Consider the following 24,397-nt stretch of genomic DNA (forward strand, 5'->3'; position numbering starts at 1 on the left):
GTACGCCTTGATTTTACGAGTGTGCGGAACTTGTTCCGCGCACAAGTTAAATCTTAATGCGTTCTCTTGGCACAAGTGATCATATTTTGGTTATTCACGATAACCAATTGATTATCAAAAGAATCAACCGCTACTTGTTTTTTTTTAAAAAATTAATAAAAATATAACCTTAAAAGTAGTCAATTTCTGAAAAATTGGTATATTTTTCGCAATTTATTTCTGACATGCCTCCCCTTTTTCTCGATGACATTGTCAAAACCCTAAATCTTTAAATGTTTACATAAGGAGATGCCTTGGATTTTAACTTTGTAAATACAGTGTTTTCGCATTAAAGCATGACCCCTAAAGGGCACCTGAAGCAGAAAAAAACTACTCAAAATGGAATTATCATGTTGTCATAGGCTTATACGTCCTCAACGGCGGTAATTGAAGTTGGTTTGTCCTCATTTCTGAATTTTTTGTTTGGCTAAAATCTTCACAAAACCTGATTTCAGTGCTGTTCAACACTACTTCCAGGTAAAGATAGCATTCAGTATTCAGTATTTAACATTTTGACTAAATTTCCTACACTTTTTACCAAATGCAACAAAAACAACTAGCCAAAAACACTTATTTTCCATATTTTGAACATACGATTTAAAATAATTCACATTTTAAAGAATTGTTATAGTGTATTCCTCTCAAAGCAAGGTCAGAAAGTAGAGAAGCGCAATTTTTTCGTATTGGAATGTCGACCATTTGTTTAAAAACTGGACAAATTTGTTGTCGTTAAAAAAATCCAGCATTTTGAAAATATTATCTTCGGTTTCCTTGGAAGATGTTTTGGAATATTGTTTACAAAATATGAGAAATCTTTAACAACAACTACATATTTATATCTATGTGCACCGTCTTTTTTGAGTAAGAACGATGTAAGAAGCCTTTGAGTATGGGGAAAAGGAGTATAAAGAATTAAAAAAATCATAGGTTTTAATGCTGTTGTATTCTAAATATAATCTTGAATTGAAGGTTTCCAAAGATCATTCGAATTTTTCATGATCCACAGTGAAGTAATACCGCTACGGGAGTTACAAGTGTCGTGGTAGGACTGGAGACCAAATCTGACAGTTGTGAGTATAGAAGTTGGAAGTTTTGAAAGATGTTTGGTGGTATATTTTGCAGATCCAGCTCTGTAGCGTTGTTTGCATGCAATCTAAAGTTTAGAAATCCTGTACATAAGATGTTAAACATCACAACTGTTATGAACTCGACCAGCTTCAGTTTTCATTCAGTTACTGGTATCGTAACATGTATTCCAACATATTGTTAACAGTGTATTTGCATTTGTTTTTTGAGTCATGGTTTGTTTCAATGATTATTTTAGCTTTGTTTTTGTTTATCATGTAGAATTTACAGTTTTTGCAATGCTGGATAGGGATCCCCTCCCATTCTATGATATACCGAGGGAATTCAGAATTACAGATGGTGATATTGAATGGGAAACACATAGAAACTTGTTTAAGTAGCAATTAATCTTAGAATAATGCAAAATGTGATTCATGGTTGGAAAGCCTACATATTTTTCAATTTTTGATATTTTGTTTCAAATATCTGGTAAACAGAATTAGCACGTAGTTTTTCATATAACCCTTGTTGATAGGAGATATATAGAATGTACTGTAGAATTTAAATTAAGGGAGATAGCTCTGTAAATAACACTAAAATACGATAGGAACTGTTGGATTTTCCATGTGGATTATATCCTAAGAGCAGACATATTGGAATGAATAATTTTACCCTTTGTCATTTAGACCTAGACAGGATTAACATAATTCCTAAAAAGACTGCTACTTACAAAGTATGTGGTTTTTTTTTTTATAAAAATGTACGTTTAATTGGACAAAATAAAAACGATATTTTAAAATTGGAAATTGTTCGTGAAGTACTAATGGGGTAAAGAAAAGAAAAAAAATATTGAGATTTTAAGGGGAAACGGATATTTTTTTACGAATGACAATGGAAACAAGAGGGAATGAATGCAACTATTATATGGCGTAAATCGGAAAGAGCTGACAATGGCCATTAATTATGAAAATATTTTGTTTTATTTGTTATTTCTCTTTTGCGAGATATAGATGGTACAGTGATGTCATGTACGTCGATTTCTCAGCAATTAAATATTCAAATAATTACAAACTACAAACGAAGGTTTGGTGAATACTCAATTGGAATCAATTAAAAATAAAACTATAGGGATTGTTTACTTGCATCACTTTACGCCTATATATGTTTTACATTTTTACAGATTACTACATAAATACTTAATCAATATTAACTTTGACTTCATGTTTTTAAGTTATTCAACAAAAATATCAGGAGTTAATCAAAAGTATCTTCTTGTAAGCGTAATCAAGGGAACCAAGGTTATAGCGGTAATCAAAAGAATGTAATCCAGGGACAAAGACCAGACATGGAAAACAGACATACACAGCAAAGAACATAAAGTAACTAAAATCATACATACAAAGTAACAAAAGCAAATTAGCAACTCGGACTCCACTAACAACTGGGAGCATGATCCAGGTTCACCGGTAGGGTAAGCGTCCTCTGCTTTTCTAGAAACACCCGCCGAGTTGCTCATAAAATGTCAAGTCCGGGGTAGACAAACGAGGAAAGGAAAACTATGACCGGCTGAATAAATAAGTTTTCATGGTGCAGATGGATACACTGAAACGATCCACGAGTTCATGATGACGACCATAAAACTTCTGTAGTGATGACTTCAATCTTGTAGCAACATAACCCTGTTCCAGAAGCTATTTGTTAGAGTTCTAGCGCGATACAAAAAGTCTGCGTAGTTTCGGCAAGCTCTGGCATAACGTATGAGTTGTGATATGAACACTCCATACGCAGGTGCCGAAGGGATGTTGCCACAGATGAAGGGAAAGTTGACAATTCTGAATGAAAAGTCATCACGTTTGTCGTAAGGTTTGGTCAATAGTTTTCCTTTACCATCGATTTCTAAGTGTAGGTCAAGATATGAGGCTGACTTCACAGTGTCTGTAATATCCCTTATCTCAAGTACTTTTGTGTAGATTCAATGTAACAAATCCCCGAAATTAGGATTGTTTAAAGATAATACGTCATCTATATAGCGGAAACTGAGATTGAAGGATCTAGCCAAACGATATTCCTTCTTTCTGATCAGGTCAGCTATAAAGTCAGCCTCATAAGAGTGAAGGAATAGGTAAGCAAGTAAAGAAGCACAATTTGTTCCCATTGGAATGCCGACCGTTTGTTGAAAAACACGTCCACCACACTGGACAAATACGTTATCGATTAAAAATTCCAGCATTTTGTATACATCTTCCTCTGTATATTTGGAAGATGATTTAGAATTATTTCTGACAAAGTATGAGGAATCTCTACCAAGAACTATATATTTGTATCTATGTGTACCATCTTGTTTTGAAAAATATGTAGTCTCATGCAGACCGTTTCTTGTATTAAAATTTGACAATTGTACTGACAGAATGTAATCAAATCACGTCATAAACAACATAAAGCCATAGACGGGGAATTACTTTAATTATAGAGAAATTGCAGCCACCATAGAGAACACACCTAAACACAACGATGAAATATCCTGAAAGTCCTGAAAGAAAATCTACAATTTAATATAATTATCTGAAGCAAGTAATTCTGATATGAAGTGAACATGGAAAAGATCATCGTTATTAGCATGCATTTGTCTATCTATGGCCGATATTTTTTTTCAGTTAAAATTATTTTAGGTATATTCATGAATGTTAAAATATTTCCCGCGCTAATAGCCCGTGCACTTTGTAGCATAGTGTTTCATTTGGCAAGATAATATCTATTGATAGTATGGGTAAGTATAATAAAAAATAAAAAAAAAAACAAAGACGAAACAAGACCAAAATGGAAAAAATATTGATAACAGTTATGCTTTTTTTCCAATTTGCCAAATTTTCTTTGAATCGAAAATGACAATATTCAACATAATTGCACTCTTACGTGACAGCCGACGTTAACGGCCAAGCGGAGGTGACATAAGTGTGACAACATGCGGTCTGGCCTTTCAAAACCTGTTTTCCCCATGGGGCAGATAACATTTATGATTTGAGTCTGAAACTTGATCGAAACACCAGAACAAAAGAAAACGAATCAAAGCAACCAACACAAATCAAATTTAGCAATCTATTTTGGTTTGTTTCGGGAACATTTTTAAGTGTTTTGTATGATTTAAACTTACCACATTTTTATCCAGTAAAGTTAATTCTTCCAATCACTGAAAGAAAATTTATATTTAACTTGATAAATATATTCACAAAATAATGTACAATGAAACCTTCTAAATCGAACCCTGAATACACTAGTAAAATTTATAAGTGTTTCATATGATTCAAACTTACCTCATTTTTATCCAGTAAAGTTAATACTTCCAATCACTGTAAGAAAATTTACATTTATCAAGAATAATACAGTGACAAAATAATGTATTGTGAAAACTTTCCAACCCTGGATAACCAGCAATCCATGTAAATCAAACATTTTGTGAAGTCCCTGAAGGAGGCAGACCTAGGGCATAACTCTTAAAATCAGTGATATATTTGCATCATGCTCAATTTCACCAAAGCCTTTCAATCTTTCATTTGAAACAGAATAAAACAAATCCAAGATACTATGATTCTTACATTATATTGATGTAGAAGAGTAGTCAAGGAAACCAAGATTCTAGAGGAAATCAAAAGAATGTAATCCAGAGACAAAAACCAGACATGGAAAACAGACGAACACAACAAAGAACATTAAATAAATACTGAATACAAACATTTCAATGATTTGTAAAACTTATGTCCCGTACGTTCGGTCTACTTCCTTAAAATCAATTAGAATAATTTAAAAACCTTTGTAAACCAAACATCTGCCTTAACCGAATTCCAGTCCAAAACACGTCCGGTAAATACAGGTGTAAATGTAATTACCATGATATTCAGCAAATTTCAGCATAACAAGAGCATGATCCATCGTTAGAAGATATAAACAAATAGTCAATTGTACTAGTTCCGGTTCACAATTTATAATGTCATTTTTTTACATACGGCAATTATAAATAACTTACTTCAATCACCGGTAATATTGCATCTGGCAATTATATAATCCGTGAATAAATTGGTTAATTCTTGTATCAGTTTTAGAAATTAGGGCCATGGGAAGGGGTTAGTAATTAACTGGCAATATGGTATGTAAGTCTCGTCACGTGACTCCGTGATTTCATGAGAATGGGTCAAATGCATAGAGATTCGTCATTAACATAGCATTGAGATAAATGTTAAAGGCAAAATATCTTTTTGTGAAAAAATACTTATAAAAAATGACAAATATCTAGTTCTACTGGATAAAAATGTTAATAAAAGTATAAAATACAAGATTTTGAATAGTAATACAGCATTTTAATTTCTCGGAAATGAACAATAAAATACAGACCGGTCTTCGGATTTCAATACGTTCTACATCTAAAATTCCGGAAGGACAACTGAAACTAGAACAAGACTTACAAACCCTATTTTAATGACATTACTAGACTACGCTATTGTGAATCTTAACTTAATAATGTCTACAGGAAAAATACAACATATGTTTTCATTTGTTTTGAAAACACATGTGAAATTATGGTTGGGTCAAATATTTGAATATTCGTGTTCCCATATTAAAACACATATAATCCTTTGATTTCCAAAATCATAAGAAAATTAAATTAAATTATTTTAATGTAAAACAAATTATAATCATTTGATGATTGTTTTCTACTTTCATGAACTGATTAAAGAGTCAGTTTTTCTTATGTTTTCTTGTAATGGTTCTCAATATATAAAAAGTATATGAGAAACACACATTAAAAATATATGCTTCGTATGTATTTCCGATGTCAGAAAGTTCTTAAAACTTTGCCTTTCATAGAAGTCCTTACATATGTCTTTCATGTATTTAAAATGTATGGAAGATATGTTGCAATTTTTCTTGCGTATTTGATATCAATGTATCATATAGATAGCAGTGGTTTATCGAATGTTCCCAATGTAATATTATCACACTGTGAAATGAATTTGGTAATTTCACTCACGCGGTTTTTCCCGCCATAACGTCACACTTTCAACATCAATCCGCTAATTACAGAATTTTAGATTCACATTGAAACCATCGATAGATTGTGACGAAAATTGATACAATGAATAGATAATCAATTGGTTATCGTGAATAACCAAAATATCATCACTCGTGCCTAGAACGCTTGAGGATTAACTCGTGCGCGGAACAAGTTCCGTACATTCGTTAAATCTAGACGTTCTTCGGCACTCGTGATCATATTTTGGTTATTCACTCCTTTCATTCAATTATCCTATTATTATTTTCTTTACTTACGTGAAATAATCAGTGGTAAAATTGTACTCAATAAAATAAGAGGGAAAATAGAACTAAGTAAGCCACCACCACCAACGGCTGGAGCACGTGGCCCACTTGCTAGTAAAATAGGCGTCGATCCTCCACCAGTCGGAATTGGTTGTGCGAAAGGTGTAGGAAGTATTAACACTCTAGGTCCTGCAAACGAAATTGCTCTGTTGGCTAAGAATGCCAAAACAACTACAACGATGGCACAACGGACAAAAGAGGCCATCTGAAATAAAAAAGAGACAAAAATACTATCCAGTAGAACTAGACATTTGTCAAATTATACAATTGCACGAAGCATTTCTGATACAAATATCTACATTATTTGTAAATTAGAATTGATTTTATCAGAGACGTGAAGCAAACTGAAACGTAAAAAGAACAACTTTCTTTACACATACTTTTTTTTCATATTTTAGTATTATAAGAAAATTCAAATAAAATGATTCATTGATTCATAATTCATGGAATATGTTGATTTTAAATGAGTTATATCACACCAGATAGAAAGATTAGGTACAACGCATAGCAAACTTAATCTTAAGGATGCTCGCTGGTCATTTTTGTTAGCATTAATTTCTTTTTGCAAAATGACACCCAATAGCGTTTTCATAATTTAACGCACATTTAAATGTTACTTGAGAGGTTTTCGTAAAAAAGAAATCCTTGTTATTTCATCAGCAGCTTAAATAGATATTTTTTTAGACAAAACCTATGGAAATGTAGAGAAATCATTTTCCCGCCAATATTTCAAAAGCATGTATTTAAAACTAGCACTCTGAGCCATCTTTTCCTATCTTCTTACATAGTTCTAATATGAACAATCATAAGATTTTTCACAATATTTTAAAATCCTTGTTATTTTTAATTAAACTAGTGGACGTCCTTAAGCATGTTACTAAAAAAAGACACAAATGACAACACATAAGTTGCTGCAAAATGAGCACTAGTTAATTGAGCTCGAGAGAATGAGAATAACCTGGGTAAAATGGAGCAAAAATTGCCAAAAAATGAGATGCCTTGAGACCCTTGGTTAAAGCCTATAGCCGCAAAGAGGATAGGCAAGAGAGTAAGTTGTATCCTGACCTTTGCGTTTATGAATATTAGAAATATATAATGGCGTCATTATGATATTATTGTATGAACAAATAATTTTTATAACTGTTATTTTAACTTGTTTTCATTAAGCGTATTTTATCACACAACTTACGTACAGTATATTACAAGTATGCAAAGTTAAATTCATATCATGCGATAAACCATAATGGTAGTAATTTTCCTGTATTAGCCTTGATACTGCCATTTTTTGCATGGACTTTCCTTTTTTTGCAATTTCTTCTGACTTTTGCTTAGAGTTAATCAAATATATAATTGTTTGCATTGGTTTGTTATTTCATATATTAAATTCTAATACAAAAATCCAAAATATTTTATCAATAAACATTAATTACATTTGTTACACAACGACGAATTGATTTTAATTGTATCGACCATAAAGTGAGTACTAATGGCAGAGTGCTCAATTTTGCGTATTGCAGTGGTCATTCGTAAAAAGCCAAAAATAAATTTCGCAGAATATTTACTATCGTGTTCAGTACTCGGTGGATCAATTAGCATCCGCCAAAGGCAGGACGCCAAAAGTTTTCGTAAACCTTTTTCCTCAAAATTAAACAAATTCTACAAACACCAAAATGACCGCCAAATGGTATGTGTAAGGTGGTTATCAAATTTTAACTTTTAGAAAAAAAAATATTAAGGTGGTGTACATGGAACACCCAGGCATTTGGTGGAATAAAATGTTTTAAGTATGCGACAGAAAAGTAATTCAAAGAAAACAACGAATGAAAAAAGTAAAAAAAAAATATATCATAATTTCAATACATAGATAATTTCAACCACTGAATATAAACATTTGACACTCGGTAGGGATGGGTAAACAATTTCAGTTTAGGTATTCCCTTCAAAGATTAAATATTTCATTGTTATAGCTTAATTGAATCTTGTTTTTACCAAAAACAAACGGAATAAATTATGATGCCTGATTCTGAAATTGTCTATCCGATACAATACTGAATTTTTACCTTTTTGTCTGTGGTTATGGCTTGTCTAACAGAGAAGAGAACAACTGGCGCGAGTATTATATACAGCGATTATGTAAGTCCTGGAGCAGTCTTTGTAGACAAACACGATTAACAAGATAAGCCTCGTGGCCTGTTGGCATAAAAAAAAGAATAATCCTTTATTTTCCCGAAGCAGTATATGCGGTAAAGGTCTTAAGGGCAAAACGAATCGAAAGAAACATACAGCTAATGTTAAAATGTTACATCTTAATTCATATTAACTGTTCCGTATTATGTCGTTATTTTGTAATCATGCAACGGGAAATTTTAGATGTCTCAATAGTATGAGACATAAAATTATTTTATGTAATTTTAAGTTTTTAGCGAATTAACGTTTACTTGGTGAATTTAACCTAAGTAAAAAATTAAGAGATAAGATCATGTTGTACTTCATTTATGACCTTTGTGTTAGAAACGTTCGGTAATTCTTTATGCTTTAATCTGATGTTTGTTTCTTTCATCCACATGTCAACATAAGTGCAAACATATTAACAGGTACCAACACCCACAAAAAAGTGCACATGTGTTCGTTTACGTTCATGTGACCCTGCTGCATATGCAAGTCATATGGTGATTCTCGTGTGAATTTCATTTGAATGTTTGGTTAACGTGAATCCTGTTATAATTTATTTTGCTTACTCCGGGTCAAAATAATGTGAAATTAATATGGAAATCTTTAGCAAGTGTTGCCTTTCTTAAACTCAAGGCACTCTCACAAATATGCCAGATCTTACTTTGAAATTTTTACTTTTCAAAATTTGTTTAGAATTATTCTTTTTTTATGTCTTAATTATTTTAAGGTTTAAAATTCAGGAAGTTCCGTGGGCATAAAATTTATCCCGTAAGGAGGTCAACCTAGGGTAAGGAGTATATTTTTTTAATCAGTGATTTGCTTGTATAAATTTCACCAAAGCATATCAAGCTTGAAACAAAATAAAATCAGCCCAAGTTACTTTGATGTTTACATTACATTGATGCTGTAAACAATCATTCTCATGATTTGTAAGAGTTTTGTCCCTTACCTTAGGTCTACCTCCGTAAGTCCATTTTTATAAAATATATTGTGATAAAAAGTTCAATTCTCTAGCTTAATTGAAAAAATAATGGTACGCCAAATATGAAAAAAATCCACACAAGGTGTAGATTCAACCGTTCAATTCAACGGTTCCTTGAAGCGGATTGATTGTGTATCATCAACGTAAATTTTGGTGTGTTTTATTAGTCTCTTTAAATACGCCGTAATAAAATCCTCAAATCATTTACGCTGGGCTTCAGTACTCACTGTATCAATTAGCATCCACAAAAATTAAAATGCCAAAGTATTTTCGCAATTTTTTACTTTTGATTTGTAATTTTCAACCCGAGAGCCAGGTTTACTTTCCCATTGCACTAATTGACAGCAATAGAATTTAAATTCATAGAGCAATCAAGGGAACCTAGGTTATAGCGGTAATCAAAAATTGGTAATTCAAGGACAAAGACCAGACATGAAAAACAGACATAAACAACAAAGAACATAAAGTAACTTAAATCATACATACAAACTAACAAAAGTAAATGAGCAACTCGGACTCCACTAAAAACTGGGAGCATGGACCAGGTGCAGCGGTAGGGTAAGCGTCCTCTGCTTTTCTAGAAACACCCGTCGAGTTGTTCATTAAAAGTCCGGGGTAGACAAAAGAGGGAAGGAAAACTATGACCCGTTGAATAAATCAGTTTTCATGGAAGCTGATGGATACAACATAACGATCCACGAGTTCACGATGACGACCATAAAACTTCTGTAGTGATGACTTCAATATTCGATTTAACGGGTCAGCGTAAAGTACCAGGAAAATCTGAATAACTTATTCCAAACTGTTAAGGTATTTTTTGCACCGGAAAAAGTTCAGGTTAACTAGCTGTTTTCCCGAATATGGTCGCTTACCATGATGTGTAATGGCGGTTTACGTCCTTTAAGAACGCCTACCCTATCGGTGCACCTGGTTCATGCCCCCAGTTTTAGTGGAGTCCGAGTGGCTTATTTACTTTTATCACTTTGTATGTATTATTTTGTTTTTTTTATGTCGATGTCACTTCTGGTGGACGAATGGTTCTAAAGGAAGTCATCAACTTAGTATTCAGACTTGTCTGACCCCGAATCATAACATGTTTTACTAATCAACTTTGCAAGAGTTATCGTTTTTGATTTGGCTTCATTTGGTTGATTTTAGTGGGAGATGAAAGAGTTATCAAGGGAACCAAGGTTATAGAGGTAATCAAAAGAATGTAACCAGGGACAAAGACCAGACATGGAAAACAGACATTCACAACAAAGAACATATAGTAACAAAAATCATACATACCAAGTAAACAAAGCAAATGAGCAACTCGGACTCCACTAACAACTGGGAGCATGGACCAGGTGCACCGGTAGGGTAAGCGTCCTCTGCTTTTCTAGAAACACCCGCCGAGTTGTTCATATAAATATCAAGTTGAGGGTAGACAAACGAGGAAATGAAAACTATGACCCGTTGAATAAATCAGTTTTCATGGTGCAGATTGATACACCATAACGATCCACGAGTTCATGATGACGACCATAACACTTCTGTAGTGGTGCCTTTAATCTTGATTCAGAAGCCTATTTGTTAGAGTTATGATGTATGATTTTCTTAAAAATGCAGATCTGAATGCAGAAAAGATTGTTGTCATGTGATATATAGCTTATGTTGATTGACAAAGTTTGTGTGGTGGATTTTTTCTTGATCATGAATCACTTTATCATTGGTAGTGTCTGAATTTTATGTGGTACTTAATAGCAATTTTATATTGACTTAAAAAATGTGTAAGCCGAACTTCACTTCAAAAAGTTTAACATTAAACATTATTTTGAAAATATATTTTGGTCTATGAAATCAATTCAAATGCATATTAAGTTCATCAATTAAAGTCAGAAGTATAAGATTTATTTAATTAACAAACACTAGCGCCTCTAGAGCTCTTATTACTTAAAGATTAATACATGTTTTTTTCGGTTACATGTCGTCAATTGATTAATCAATCTAACGACTTCGTGTTAACTGATTGATAATTTGACACATGGATCAAAGCGTAACGTTATTCTTTGTGCAGGTAATATTAAACGTGTAATGTGTTTTTGATTTTTTTTTGGTACAGATTCCATGTTCAACTAAAGAAAAGAAAACTGTGGCATCATAATCAATAATATGTTGGTTTTGTACGCTATCCAATCATTTATATATTAACTTTAAATAGTTCAGGCGTATATATAGGAAAGTGTCTATTTTCTGTTTCTAGAGTAAGCTTATTTTAAATTCTTCATTTAACATAAATGAATACAACGAAATTTGTGGCTTAATTCAAAGATATTTCAGCTTTTATTTGAAACAAAACAGATATAAATCTATACGCACTGAATTATAAGGCCTTGAGTCCTACTGCTTTTCAACCTATATATACAGGTACCAATAACCTTTGTGTCTTTTAAATTATAATTATTATTATCCCAAGCTGTGTAAAAATATCAAGGTGTTTCATCATTTAACTAAGAAAGGTTTGATATATTCAAAGTCACGTTTAGGAACTAATGAATGACGAAAGCAACAAAAAATCGAAACAAAAGTACAAGTAAATACCCTGAAACGAAATCACTCGACATTACCTGTGTCATTTTGTGAAATCTCAATTATAAAATTTTGGAAGTAAATGGACTTATTCAATTTTGCCCAAGAGTAGATTAATGACATCGATATTAATGTTTTCATCACAGTAGTTAGTACATTTTACTGTAATCACCAACTCGCATACTTGTATACTTTTAGAATGTAACAAAAGCAAAGGCACATTATAGACAATATTTTGTGTAAATGCAAAGATGAGAACATAATTGAAGTAAAATCCGAAGACACTGATTTGCATAAAAGCACGAAAACCATATTAGGATAACGCATGGAGGCTATGATAAGATAAATTGCTAGGATGCCATACTGACAGTAAAGGTATGAAGGCCATGATTTAATAAAATCAAGACAACCATGATAAGAGCGAAGCAAGTAGATCATGGTAAGTGTAAAAAGTAAGAAGTCATTAATCGAAGTGAAATCAAGACAACCATGATAAGAGTGGAAGCAATTAGACCATGATAAGGGTAAAGGTAAGAAGTCATTAATTAAGGTGAAATTAGGGCAACCATGATAAGAGTGGAAGCAAGTAGATTATGACAAGGGTAAAAGTAAGAAGTCATTAATAAAAGAGAATCGATACAACCATGATAAAAGTGAAAGCAATTAGACCATGATAAGTGTAAAAGTAAGAAGTCACTGATTAAAGTGATATCAAGACAACAATGATAAGAGTGGAAGAAATTAGACCATGATAAGGGTAAACGTAAGAAGTCATTAATTAAACTGCAATCAAGGAGGTTAATATGGATTAGGTATAACGTACAAGGGAGCACAGCGTTTGTTTACCATTATATAGTGTCACTGAAAATGTCTAAAAATGAATATTTTTAAGCACATGCATGAGCCGTCTTAAGTCAGCAGAGAACATTAACTCCTCCTATTCCTTTGAAATAAGATTAAAACAAATGATTTCTTATTAAAATATATAAGACGATTGTGAACCAAGTTTTCATATGTCCATTCACCTATAATTCTGGCGATTTGATATTGTTTGTCTTCGGACCTGAGTTGGAAGCGAAAACAAAACGACATTGATTGCTATGTGATGTTTTCATGATTTAAACATTGTTTTTCAAATCGTCTTTTGCTATTTAACGTTCACGAAATCGTTTAAGTTTTAAATAAAATATTTTTGGGACACTTATTGTTATCTTAAATTCTTTTCCAGACATATCACTTCAAGACGCTGAATTTTCGTTCCCATCATTTATCATCCTGCTAACTTGCACGTGCATATTGCCACAGAGCTCTCTGCTCTCACTTCGATGTTCGCTATTAATATTGTAAAAGCAAGGAGGTCATTACCACATAAATCACTTCAACCCAACTGCAACAGAAACAGTTAGTGACAATTTGTAATATCTCAATGAAAATATTGAATGTGAATTGACATATTTTTTTTCGAAGGTTATGCACTGACAACGTATTAAGTACCGGTCCATATAAAATTCAGACACTGCCAATAGGGTGTGTAAGTCTCGTTCTAGTTTCATTTTGTTTACTGGAATTTCCGATGTAGAACGTATTGAAAACCGGAGACCGATCTGTATTTTGTTTTCTTCCGGTGCTCGAAACGTATAAAATCTTCTAGTTTATGTATTTTCTTACTTCATTTATCATGTAGAAATAGTTATTTGTCATTTTTACCTGAGTACTTAACTCTTAACACTGAACTCAACGCTCTCTAAATGACAAATCTCTATGCTTTTGAATGGTAGTCTATGACCGATTCATGGGGTCACATGACAAGACTAACATACCCTATGTGATTCATGGTGTAGAAAAACCCAATGAATAAACGATGTTTTTTTCAGTCTACATATGCTATATATTGACACAATACTAATCATTTCCGTATTTGGATCTGCGCTTTTGAGGAAATCATACTTTTCATCTCACATTAAAATCAATCAAATGGAACCAAATTAAAAAGCAATGACTCTTGCAAAGTGCCCATTTCATGTACAATCCATTAAAGTTTAATATCAGGATCGCAACAAACAAATGAAAAACGAAGACTGATTATGTAATCAATAACTCTTTCTAAACAAGAAATATAACTGAATTCGGTGGTTTTTTGACATGCATGAATCACCTTCTGTCTGATTTTTAGAAAGACTACTACTGAATTCTTGTTGTTGTAATTTTCGCGGTTTAAAATATGTAAAACGTGTTAAAATCAATTTCGCAGGTATTATTTTTCGCGGCTTTCTGGAGCTCTGTCTATCGTAGGCATAGCCTAAAACCATATTACTTTACATTGTGTGATAGGGAAGTTTAGAAGTATCATGCAAAGTAACTACATGTAACAGACAAATTGTATAGAATTCGATTTAAGATTTGTCTTTTTTGTTTCAACTCGACAATTATTGCATAATTCACTAATCCTCTGCTATTTTCAGTACGAGTCCACTTAAGAAAGTAAACGAAAGCACAGTTACCATAATAAGCATTATTGAAAAAAGACCACATCATGATATGAGTAAAATTCAGATGACAAAAATAAGAGTCAGTGCAAAAAGACTATAACTAAAGTGAAAGCCCTACGACCATGAAAAAGAAAAAGACCTAAAGATATGCATCATTGGTGAAAAGTCAAGGAGACAATAATTTGAATAAAATCAAAAAGACTATAACTATAGTACAGCCAAGGAGACCATTATTAGATAAAAATCACGGAGACATTAGAGAAATATCAAGGAGACATTAGAGAAATATCAAGGAGACTACAATTCAAGCTAACCAAAGGATTCCATTATAGGATTAAATTCAAGAAGACCATTATTAGGATAAAAGCAAGGAGGCTACAATTTAAATTAAATCAGGGATTTAATCATAAGAGTAAAATCAACGAAACAATTACCATAGATAATTCAAAATGAGCACAATCAAGGAGACCATCGTATGAATTCAATTAAAGGAACTATCATAAGAGTAAAATCAAGATGATCATCATTAAAGTGAAATCAAGGAGATCATCATTAGAGTAAAATCAAGGGATTCTATCATTAGAGTGAAATCAAGGAGATCATCATTAGAGTAAAATCAAGATGATCATCATTAAAGTAAAATCAAGGAGATCATCATAAGAGTAAAATCAAGATGATCATCATTAAAGTGAAATCAAGGAGATCATCATTAGAGTAAAATCAAGATGATCATCATTAGAGTAAAATCAAGATGATCATCATTAAAGTGAAATCAAGGAGATCATCATTAGAGTAAAATCAAGGGATTCTATCATTAGAGAAAACTCAATGAAACAGTCATTACAGATAAATGAAGGATTCCATTATCAAAGTTAAATCAAAGCGGAGGAAAAGTATTACAGTTAGATCAATAATTCCATCTTAAGTGTAAAATCAAGGAGACCATTCCTGGAGAAAATCATAGAGACAGTCTTTGAGTAAAAATCAAGGGAAACATCGTTAGAGTAAAATCAAAGAGACCATTTTAAGAGTAAACAAGGAGACCATCATTAGAGTAAAATCAAAGAGACCATTTTAAGAGTAAACAAGGAGGCCATCATTCGAGTAAATCCAATGAGACCACCATTAGAGTAAATCCAATGAGACCGCGATTAGAACAAAGAGCAGAATATAAAATAAATAAGGAGAAAATGCTAGACAAACCACCAAAATAAACACGAAATCATTTATGAATATTGCACAGAAACTAAAGAATAAATAAGCAACCCATACTCCAATTAAACTGGGAGTATGAACAATGAAAAACGATGCGATTTTAATGAAATACTCGCCGAATTTTTTTTAATGTAAACTTTTGCAGTGTATTGCATTTAATTGAATGAACAAATTTTTCTCAGGCTTGCATTATTATGAAACGATGACAACTTTATGACAAGTATATTAATGTTCCATAACATCCTAAATGTCTTAACGTTGTGTTTTAGCCTTTCCGGCAATTTGTAGAAAGACGTTTTTCATCGAAGTTATTTTGGAGTTCCTCCCTATTAGCGCATGATAAACCTGCCATCATGGGTAAACTGCTCACCAGTAAAAACCGGGAAAATTCATTAGTCCAAAAAGGGGGTGGGGTGGTAGACAGGTTTCAACATATTTTTAAATATCATGAAGACATTTCGTTAAATTTTATGTCTTCTGTCATTTATAATTATATAATGATTATAAAGTAAAACTAAAAGGGCATTTCCTGCAAATGTATCATGAAATATGGCAATCACAAATAAAATCACAAATATCTAATAAAACACTGTATAACTGGAGTAATCCATCTTTTTATTTACACTATTTACACTGTAAATACAGTAGGTTTCTTAAACAAACCGGCTTTGTTACATTTCTATTTTAAACTATGAAAAGGATGTCAGATAAGTAATAATATGTTTTATTTTTAACTCAATGTAACTAGGGTATATAGTAAAACTAACATGGACCAGGTGAACCGGTAGGATAAGCGTCCTAGAACAATATATATGTATATATACATATATATTCTTCTACGACGCTTGCCCTACCGATTCACCTGGTCCATATTAGTTTTTAGCGAAGTCCCAGTTGCTCATTTGCTTTTGTTACTTTGTATGTATGATTTTAGTTATTTTATGTTCTTTGTTTTGTATGTCTGTTTTCCATGTCTGGTCTTTGTTCCTGGATTACATTCTTTTGATTACCGCTTTAACCTTGGTTCCCTTGATTACTCTTTCTAAAACATTGCAAACATTGAGACTTATTTACCTCAAAATGTAGTTAGTTAATCTATGTTTTTAATGAAAACTGTTCATCAAAAAATCATATATATGATTGGCATTGTGTATGTTTAGATACATCAAATAATCGGGGAATAACACTGTACAAGTATTCATCAGCTTTACGGTAATTCAACGCTGCCGTTTTGGTTGCTACAACTTTTCAGGGATGGGAAATTTCCTATAGCTTAATGCATAGTGTACCTGAAACATAAATATTTAGAGTTTTTTTTTATTAATTAACAAAATAATAAAATTGCATATTTAGTCTTCTTAATTTCAAAGGAAAAGTTAAAAGGCAAATAAGCACATTTCTTTTTTCTTTACATTTAAAAGACGAATCTCCTTATATCTTAATGCATTCAAGATCCACGGATAACCGTCGATATGTATAAGTATTGAATTAGTCCCCTCTTTTTACATAAAACTTTTTATAGTTGTTTCCCCAGTTGACAAAAACAAAAAATGCAAACTTTTATGACAGCACTTGTATATTCTTTTTAAAGAATCGAACTTCTCGTTGCTAAAATTTGAGTGTGTCTCAGCTCATAAACATATCTTTGAATGGGTTATATAACTGAAAAGTTAAAGTTTGGGACATCTGAGGACAAACAGAAGCCGTATCATCAAACGGCAATTTGATGGACTGCACAAACATAAAAGAGGATATATATGGTTAAACGCAATAAATGAACCAGTGGGTAACCTAAATCTTAAATAATAAATACTTTCAGAGATCACCAAAAGGTCTTCACAAGAAGTGTAAACACACCTTGAAGTAAGCTCGGAAAAGTGCAAAGATGCGACAATATACAATATCGGCACTCTGAGGAGGTGAATATCCAAAATTGTCAACCCGAGTTAGGGTTATTTCCATGAAGGCTTTAACCCGAGTGCCGTAATTGTTTTATTATACCGTAGATAAATAGGACTGACAAAAATACGTGTTTTTTTCGAAAGCTCTTGTATTTTGATGGGTTATTCACCGGTGACTAATAGGGTTATTCAATGATGGCATGAATTTGGGGATTATTCAACCTTTCTTGTGATTAAAACAAAATACCCAAATTAATCTATGTGATTATATTTCGTCCAATAGAACTAATCCTTTATTATGTAAGGTATAATAACAAAAGTAATAAAATCGTTGGTAACATATCAAGGACAGTGACGTTTAAAAAAAATCAACTATAAAAATTAATAAAACCACGGAATGATACATTAATTAGCAACATATCCCAAGAATATAAGGTGTACATAAAGATGAGCAGAACACATTGCCATAAACATATTAGTATACATTCTATCTACATACGTTTCTCAACATGTAAACATGACAAGTGTGATGGTTACTTCCGAAACTTGTATGTTTATGGCCTTTAGGTTGAATTTTGTCCGATAGAAAACTAATCCGGTTTTGAAAGTACAAGCAAATAAGATATGTACTAACTCACATACCAAAATACATATCCAAGGAAACATTTTTGCATTTATTAGAGTGGAACACGGGTTATGTGATAAACTGAATGTTAATTTCTGTTAACTATGGCAATTCAAACAAAATATCAAAAATAAAAATATGTAGGCTTTTTACCCATGAATCACATTTTGCACGATTCTTAGCTGGAGTGCTACTTAATTCCGTCATCAATGAATAATTGTACTGGACCATAATATTGTATGACAATCACAAATGGAAGCACAATACATTGAAATTGCAAAATATATTGATACCGTTTATCGGGTGATTAAGAAAATTTCACACATAGTGATGACGTAATACGCACAATTTGCCGGCAATGTTTGGTCATCTGACATGGACCCTTACAATTCCACTTGCTTAATCTCCTTTTGCACCTGAGCGCACTTTCAAGAAACTGAATGAACAGCTTTTATTCGATTATGAAATTTGGTAGAAGACATTTGGTACAAAATGTACATGTAAATGGTTCAATTACATAATGCATCTCGACCGCTTGTAAACTGCAGGCTATTGAATGTTACCACTCATCGAAATTCGACGCCCTTCCTTAAAAACAATAATTGAGACATATACATGTTTTTATCACTTCTTAACAACCATGACTAAACATATAGGACTGATAGGTTTTATTGATATTGCACAGAAAAAAACACAAACACAGTAACAAAAAAAGAACAAAAAGAAAAAACACAAAGAACCAAAAAAAGTCTAAATTGTATGAACATATTTTTTCGTGTGAAATAAGAAAAAACAAATTGTTTCTTTTTTTGTTTTGTTTTGTTTTCGTTTTTGTTTTTGTTTTGTTTTTGTTTTCCTTTTTTTTGCGTAATTTGGTCATTTCATGTATGAATGTTGTTTTTTTCATTGTGACATGTGTTCTCAACTGCAAATGAATAAGTTTTAAAGCAGTCTGACTGTCATATCTACTATTGCTCATATCAAAAATGTTATTTTTGAAAGAAATTGATATTCATAATGAAAATCAAACCAAATATAATGAATACTTCTTAACTTAAAGAATGGTTCGTTTCAGAGAGGTGTTCGGTTTACCATCGCTAAAAATACATTTAAACTGATATAAAGGGGTTTTAAACGGGGTTTGGCTTGGCTTTTTTAAGGGTACAATTTAGGCAGGTTAAAATATATTTTTGTGCCTTATTTAAAACCACGAATTTAACTTGTTATCTATTTAAGAGTCACTTGAAGGAATGATGATGACGAAAACTAAATCTAGTTGAGTTAGCTGAGCAATGTCAACTATTTTATGCATCTTCAAAATTTGATATTGCAGCTTTTAAATATGACAAACTTCCAAATTGAAACATATACCATCACCATTTACTGATTGTCCTTATCCCTATTCTCCATAAAAAAAATCCTTGTATTGGAATATTACATCGGATAAAGATGAACAATTTAAGTTTATCTAATTATTAGGATAAGACACACAGAACAATGATATATATACTGTACTTTTACGAGAAATGGGTCGTGACAGAAACTTTATTGTATCCTGGAATTGATATTGCATATGACATTTCGGATAGGACAAAACTTAACTTACGAGTACGCTGAGAGATCGCAACGTTGTCTACGAGGACGGAACTTGAATTTAAGGTTTAGTCCATTGGGCATGAGGAATATGCGATAGGTTTTGGGATAAGGCATTAGTACTTTGTGAGGGGGAAGGATAGAAAATAATTGTATTTTTCTTTTTTTTTTTTTTTTTTTTTTTTTTTTTAAATTAATTTTTAATAAACCAATTGTTTAAAAAAATAAGAACCCCAAGATGTAATATTAAAGGTGAAAATGTCAAATTTAAGTTTAAAATGTAACACAATAATAAAAAAAAAACATCTATTCGTACAAATGTTATGGGAATATTTCTATGTGGATAGGGAATTTGCAATGGGAATGGGGACAATAGTGACAATTTGGAATGGGTGGGACGGATGATTTAGTAAATAGCAATTTTATGCCATTCAAGAGCTTTACTAATGATTTTCGTGCGCTCAACGGTTTTGAAACCCCCTGTGAATTGTGGTTTTTCTTTCAAAATTGATTTTAATACTTATAATTCATATCCATGTAGATTTTTAACTGTTGAAAAGCCTTCCCAGTTATCACAAACTTATTCTCCAAACATAATTCACATCTCCCCTAAAAACATTCACAATGTTTTTTTGTTGTGTCAAATGATATTTATATTGTTTAATAATTTTTAATACAAAAACTTACGTTTTAATTAAAAAGATATTTTTTTCTGTAAAGAAAACTTATTCCGTATCAGAGATGAGAATTTTGAATGGGAATTATGGAAATTTAGAAATGTAATTTAGGAGGTATACCTAGGGTAAGGGACACAACTCTTAAAAATCATTGGAACGTTTTTATTCGGCATTTTACATCAATCTTATGTAACCATCTAATTAACTTGGATTCATTTTATTCTGATTCAAAAAAAAAGAAGCTTCAGAGGCTTTGGTGAAATTCAGTATGATGCAAACATATCACTGATTTCATAAGTTATGCCCCTTACCCTAGGTCTACCTCCTTAATATCGAATACAATAGTTCAAATGGTGAAGAATCTGAAAGGTAAATTTTCAGTAACATGCAATAATAAATTAATTTGAGATAAACACTGTAATCTGATTGGTTAAAATAATTTTGTTATATCTCAATCGATAACAAAATATTGACACGTCACTATTCAGTTAAATTCAGAGCTACTTTTCTCATGTTTAAAGATAAAAATATGTTTTTAAATTAATTTATAAGAATTGGCTATAATACAAATTTTGCCTGTTGAAAAATAACATAATTTGTCCATGTGCAGATTTTGTTTATTGCACTTTGCGCAATAAACAATATGCAATATTGCCAATTCTTAAAGATCATTTAATTAAGACAGATATTCTTGATTTTCTATATGGTTATGGGAGAATGATCTTTGGCAACAGACTTTCAACTACTGATTCCTAGGGTTCTATACACATATCCACTGAGATCGTTCTCTATTGTTTGGACCATATCATTCATTCGGATATAAGCGACCACTCAAACCGACAGAATACACCTGGGACTTTTCACTTAAAATATCAGGAGATATATTAAAATATCAGGATACGTGCAATATTTATGAAAAAAAAAAGAAAAGAAAAACAAAAACCGAGGTAATGCCTTTAGATCATTCACACCAAAATAATCCCTGAAACAGGCTCTTTGATTGTATAAAAGAATTCTTTAATTGTTTATTTTATATCATTCTTTGTTGCATTCCAAGGGGTAATCAGACATACACAACAAAGAACATAAAGTAACTAAAATCATACATACAAAGTAACAAAAGTAAAACTCGGACTCCACTAAAAACTGGGAGTATGGACCAGGTGCACCAGTAGGGTAAGCGTCCTCTGCTTTTCTAGAAACACCCGCCGAGTTGTTCATAAAAAGTCAGGTCCGAGGTAGACAAACGAGGAAAGGAAAACTATGACCCGTTGATTAAATCAATTTTCATGAAGCTGATGGATACATCATAACGATCCACGAGTTCATGATGACGACCATAAAACTTCTGTAGTGATGACTTCAATCTTGTAGCAACATAACCCTTTGCAGAAGCCTATTTGTTAGAGTTCTAGTCTGCGTAGTTTCGGCAAGCTCTGGCATAACGTATGAGTTGTGATATGAATACTCCATACGCAGAAGCCGAAGGGATGTTGCCACAGATGAAAGGAAAGTTGATAATTCTGAATGAAGTTATCACGTTTGTCGTAAAGTTTGGTCAACAGTTTTCATTTACCATCGATTTCTAACTGTAGGTCAAGATATGAGGCTTTATCTCAAGTTCTTTTGGGTAGATGCGATGTATCAAATAGAAGTATACAGTGTTGAAAAATCATAGGTTTTAATGCTATTATATTCAGATAATAGTCTTGAACTGATTGTCTCCAAAAGATCTTTTGAATTTTTCAGGATCCACATTGAATTAATACCACTACGGGAGTAACAAGTGCTGTGGTAGGACTGCAGACCTTCTTTGACAGTTGTGAGTATAGAAGTTAGAAGTTTTGAAAGAGGTTTGGTGGTACATTTTGCAGATCCAGCTATGAAACGTTGTTTGTAAACATCTTCCTCTGTGTATTTGAAAGATGATTTGGAATTATTTCTTATAAAGTATGAGGAATCTCTACCAAGAACTATATATTTGTATCTAGATGTACCATCTTTTTTGGAAAAACAATGATGTATAATGTTATGCCATTTATACACTTCACAATGAGTAATTAATATAATTGATATTACTGTACGACGTCGAAGTTACGGTTGGAATTTAATGTCAAAAATTCAAGTATTACCTTGTGACCACTATAAAATGCTATGTCTTCAGCATTTGCAATCACTCTAGAATGTACAAATCTTAAATCTCCTTTCAATCTTGCTTCTTCAGCAACAAGTTTTCCAAAAAATATTTCAGTTGTAATGTGGACTACAACTGCTGCAAACTTACTATCGAGTGAGCAATTTAGATAGCAGACTTGCTAATGTAGATCAATGTATAACTGATGATATAACATTGTTTACACAGTTTCTTGCTCATCTGTACTCACACTTAACCAAACCATTACTTGATGTGACACTGATGTCATTTACATTGTACACAATTGCAAGCAACAGAGGTGCCAGTTCCAAGTATCCGACCTTTATTGCAGCAGTTGTAGTCCACATTACAGCTGAAATATTGAAAAGAGTATCACCAAAGTTTGGAAAACTTGTTGCTGAAGAAGCAAGATTGAAAGGAGATTTAAGATTTGTAAATTCTAGAGTGCAACGGGCCAAAGTTAAGCAATATATCATATTATACCCACCAAGTACTGCGAATAGAAATCACCCTACGCAAACAAAGAGTAATCAAGGGAACCAAGGTTATAGCGGTAATCAAAAGAATGTAATCCAGGGACAAAGACCAGACATGGAAAACAGACACACACAACAAAGAACAAAAAATAACTAAAATCATACATACAAAGTAACAAAAGTAAATGAGCAACTCGGACTCCACTAAAAACTGGGAGCATGGACCAGGTGCACCAGTAGGGTAAGCGTCCTCTGCTTTTCTAGAAACACCCGCCAAACCAACGCCATTAAATCTCTAACAAGTATATGTGATAAAGAAGTTGATCAAAGAATGAAATGTATGGTTTTTAGTTTACCATCGATGTTGATATTTTACGATGCTGGGTAAGATTTTATTTGATTAACTTTTAAGTTTCGGTTGTTGATGATCAATTTATTTAACAATGTATTTTGTAAGGTTCAAAAACTAAGAAAGGCAAGCAGGGAATCAGTGAAACTACAAAATAAGAAACAGAAAGGACCGACAGTAGCTTTGTACAAGCACCTCTTGAAATCATAAAGACAGGACGATCAAATTACGAAAAGGCACAAGAAGATATTTGACCATTTGGAACATGACACCAAGCGACCAGAAAAGCCCAGAGACGTCTGAAACAAGCCATAACGAAGACAGGGAGCTTTCTGTGATAGCAAAACTCATAAAAATACAAACCGTCTCAGTTGACGTTGGCCAATACTTTATTCAAGTTTCAAATGTGTGGAAACACAATCACAAGCTTAAATCTGCTTGTTTAATAGTTGAAAGGAAAGCTTTTTTAGTTTTTTTTGTTTTTTGTTTTTGTTTTGTTTTGTTTTTTTGGTTTTTTTTTTAAATATTAGATTTAACATGTAATACAAGCCAGACCTTTAGGGCGCTATGAAAAAGCGTTCAATAAAGTGTTGAACTCTTGCTTGTTTCCCATTGTATTGTTGTTGAAAACAAAAAATAACCATGTGTTCAGGATGACAACACAATGTTTGTGGTTATTACTTAAAACTTCAAGCAACATAAACCTCTTGCAGAAAGT

The 24,397-nt window shown here is 32.3% G+C and overlaps 1 long non-coding RNA gene across 1 annotated transcript; it reads right to left on the reverse strand.

Annotated features, from left to right (window-relative positions):
* Nucleotides 1-3,550: 3,550 nt before the first annotated feature.
* Nucleotides 3,551-8,628, reverse strand: LOC148601653 (uncharacterized). Its single transcript, XR_015917348.1, has 4 exons — nt 8,535-8,628; nt 6,427-6,679; nt 4,256-4,291; nt 3,551-3,634 (listed from the first exon to the last, which is right to left on the reverse strand). It is a non-coding gene; the product is annotated as an uncharacterized LOC148601653 (long non-coding RNA).
* Between the last annotated feature and the right edge of the window lie 15,769 nt (nt 8,629-24,397).

The sequence above is a fragment of the Perna viridis genome, chromosome 12 (assembly GCF_037379345.1).
Source record: "Perna viridis isolate PV_CMFRI_1.1 ecotype Kerala chromosome 12, ASM3737934v1, whole genome shotgun sequence".
NCBI lineage: Eukaryota > Metazoa > Mollusca > Bivalvia > Mytilida > Mytilidae > Perna > Perna viridis.